We start from the raw sequence: 4,326 nt of genomic DNA on the forward strand, positions 1-4,326 counted from the left end.
TGTAGGAAGAATTTGCATTAACCTAATCACATATAGAATTCTTAAAGATATAGCAAGGTTGGGAAGAAATACATTGGGAATTCCCAACTACTTCTAGTGCCTACATTCACAGGCCATGCAATCACACTTCTGAGGAGGAAGTGGGCAATCAGAGGCATGTGAATCAACAAAGGAAAAAAGCCAACAAATACCTTGTGAAAATATTACGTAATATAAGAAATGGTAAATGGTTCATTAAAGATAAAAAGACAAAAATTTGTGTAAGATAAAAACAGTTAACTAAAGGGATCCAAAGTACATTTTTGAAAGCATCTGTTTTGTGTTCTCAATAAAATTCTCAAAAACGTGTCCTCTATCAAACAAAAGAGGAGAGAAAAGTTGATAAGACAATAGACTAAGATGAAAAGAGAGCTGCTTAGGCTGTAGGAAGAGATTTAAAAGGCTCAATGAGATAAAGGTAGTAAAGAAATTTAGATGCTTCATACATTTTTAACTTGATATCATAAATTTAAACAGTTGCAAAGGATCTACTTTACACTGCACTATGAACGTTGGTATTTCAAAACAGAAATATGCCATCATTATTTAAATTGTGTCCAATGTACTCTAAATGGCTTAATTATCTCTATAATGACTGTTATCTGCTTTAAAAAAATAGTTGAACATGCTCATGTTTAACAGGTGAAAATTTAAAGTATTTCCTCCCATTTTCATTTCACTTTTCCTTTCTCTATAGGGTTTATATTAATATAACATAATTTACACATGGATTTTTTTAATCGAACTTCATATCTTCAACACCAGGAATATGAATATATATTTAAATGTAAACATTAAAAATTTTTTCTATAACCACAGGCTCTGAAAGTTACACAAATATTTTTCTAGTTTGAGCTGTCATTAAATTGTTGGTTTCCAACTGATCGAAATAGTATAAATGTATCACACATTTTAACAGTATCATATATGAAGTATCACATATAAAGTATGATTTTATGGGAATGCAGCTCTTAAAGAGATGGTTAAGGCTATTTAACTTTTTGTCAATCAGTTCATATGATCATGGATGACTGTTACTTATTGTTAGAATGATAAATGATTCAGTATCCATTCCATCTTTATTTGTATAGATGAAAACGAGGAGAACTCTTGTTTGCACAAATAGGAATAAAAGAATTTTTGTTATAGCAATGTCATGTATGCTTTCAATCCCTGCTGTCTTATACACTAAAAGTCACATAGCTACCAACCATCAAAACTTATCTGAATTATCTAGGATCTGATAAATCCATAATATCTTCTCATAATTTTGTTGACAGCAAAGAATCAGAAACCATATGACATGCAACACTATGTGCTACCCAGTAATTCGAGTGCTTTCCTTTATCAACATCTACACCAGTATCTCAAACTGGCCCTTTGTCACCCTGGAGGTTTTTAAACCCTAGGCCAATGAGCCTGTTTCACTTACTATTGCTGCATAACTTCCCTCAAACTCAGAGACATAAAACAACCACTTGGCTGTATTTACAAATTCTGTGGGTAAGGAATTTGATCAATGTGTAGTAAGGTCTTATTTCTCCTCCATGATGTCTGGGTCTTTAGATGAGAAGAATCAAAGGTTTGGATGGCTCTAAGGCTTGGGACTGGAATTATCTGGAAGTTCCTTGACTTCTATGTTCAGTGCTGGGCTGGATGACTAAAAGCTGAGCTCCGTTGAAACCATCCATCAGAGGGCTCACATGTAGCCTCTCCATGTGGCTTGGGCTACAACATCATGGTCAGAGCAGTGAGAATTCTTATAGGACTAAGGGCCAGGGCAAGTATTCCAGCAAACAAAACAGAAGCTGCATTGTCTTTTATGACCTAGCCCTGGAAGTCATCCCTTCTGTTGTACTCTATTGGTCAAATAGAGTCATAATCTAGCCCAGATCTAAGAGGAGGAGATAAAGACTCCACCTCTCTATGAAAGGAGTGTTGATGAACTTGTAGCTATTTAAAAAAACTGCCACAACACCTTATTAAGATTTGGATGAGTGAGAGATTTGTTTCTTTCCTAAAGTGGGAGAAAGGCAATTATGAAAAGGAAGAAAAACCTCATGATGTCTTGACAGTATGTCTTTTCCTAGGTAGATCAGTTTTAGGAAAATTTACATGTATAAGGTGAGCATCTGGAAATTGGTTCTGTTAAAGCTATTCTTCCCTCATATATATTGAAAAATCTTTCCATACAACCAAGGTTATATGCACTACTGCAGTTTTGACAAAGCTGATTTGGATGTATTCTAGTATGATTTTTAAATTATGCAAACATCTCACCATGAAATAAACAACAACAACAACACAAAAATTGCTTTAAAATAAAAGGAAAGAAGAAAGAAGCCTGGTAGTGAATTTCTGTTTTGCAATACTAAACGCTAGAGGGCATGGGATTTCCCTGGCCGCCCAGTGGTTAAGACTCCATGTTCCCAAGGCAGGGGACACAGGTTTAATCCCTGGTCAGGGAACTAAGATCTCGCATGCCACATGGCATGGCCAAACAAAACAAAACTAGGGGACGGTGCAACACTGAATACAGGACTTAAAAGGAAATGGTTGAGTTTCAAGCATTCTGTACTCAGCAAATTGTCACATAAGAAAGAAATTCCAAGGTAAGAAAGAGCTCAGAAAATAAATCATTTATGTATCTTCCAGAAATAAACACCCACAAACACTAATAGAAGATGTGTTTGAGCTTATCAAGTGAGTATAAGAATAAAGTCTCAAGAATGGGGATATCAGGAATGATAGTTTTGGTGGTGGCTGCATAGCTTTTGAATCTTCATGAATCCCCACATAAAAATAGAGTATGTAGATAGAAAAGCAATTTCATGGAAATAATTTACAGAAAAACTAGGTGACAAGATATCTCCAAAAACCAAATATAAGTGAGTGGTAATAAACCATCATAGCCACAGATTGTATGTTATCTACATCTGTGCTAGAGAGCAGAGGGACCTGTGAGTGGGAGAATGCATAGCCCAAGTCATTCACAAGGAGGCTAAGTCAGTTGATTTGAGAAAGTAGATAAATTGGGAAGGCTTTTGCCACCATGGTAATGGAGGAGTGGAAGAGGCTCACTGTAAGTCTAAAGTGGGTGAAGCAGGGTATCTCATGTAACCTCCAAACAGACCCACTAGGACTCCTTTTAGGCTACGTCTCCACACCAAGGAGAAACTGTAGGGAGGAGAAATGTAGAGGAAATAGAGTCTGGGAGTGTTTAAAAAATGAGCCACCATATTTTAAAATACTATACAAAAACAATAGAAGAGGTTGTTTCGTGCAGCTAGAAGAGCCCTCTGAACCAAGCTTCCTTCTAAAGGTTCAGAAAAACTAAATTCACATGAAAATAAGCAACAGAAAAGTACTGAGGCCAAATTCCATGCAAAGTTATTATAGGAAAAAAAAGAGATTAAAAAGTAGAATAACATCCCACAGACAATGAAAGCATGCCAGAGAGCCATGTTCAAAAAACAGATAAAACTGTAATGGGTTCTTTCAAAACAAACCAAAAGGATTAAGAAAGTGATACTGGCATGAAAGAATAACATTAATAATAATTAGAAAACCTAAGAAATGAGATGACAGATTCACTAAAGAATTAAAAACATAGGGAAAACATTTTAGAAATGACTAAAGTAGAAGGAAAATAAGAATGAATAAACACAACAAATGTCTAAGGTGAAATAAAACATGAAAAGGAGGAACCATCAACATCAAGAGGAGGAAAGAGACAATAAAAAGGTTGAGAGAAAATGGCAAATATTGAAGATTGGAAAAGAAGATCCAAAATGCTGATAATAGGTGTCTCTGATGAAGGGACGGAAAGGAAGAGAAAAATAATGAGGGCTATAATTCAAGGATATTTTGCTGAAATAAAATAATAATAAAATAATATTTTAAATAACATTTTGCAAGAGTGCATTGTATACTTAAGAGAAATGACCAATACCAAGACACATTCTAGTAGAGTTATTGAACATTTCAGACAAAAAAAAAAAGTTCTTTCAGTATCTAGGCAAAAATAGCAAGTAACTTACAAGGGAAGTGAAACTAGATTATCATTGCACTTTTTGACACTAACACTTGTGTCAGAAAAAAATGAAGTAACATATTTAAGATAGTCAAAGAAAGAAAATATGAGCCAAGAATTTTATGTCCAAGAAAATTGGCTTTCAAATATAAAGGATACAGAAACTGTTATCAATGTTCAAGAACTCAGGAAATATTGTTCCCATGAGATTTTACTAAGGAATCTACCAGAAAACAAGCGTCAGACAAGCAATA

This window comes from Lipotes vexillifer, unplaced genomic scaffold (assembly GCF_000442215.2).
Source record: "Lipotes vexillifer unplaced genomic scaffold, Lipotes_vexillifer_v1.1 scaffold457, whole genome shotgun sequence".
Taxonomy (NCBI): Eukaryota; Metazoa; Chordata; class Mammalia; order Artiodactyla; family Lipotidae; genus Lipotes; species Lipotes vexillifer.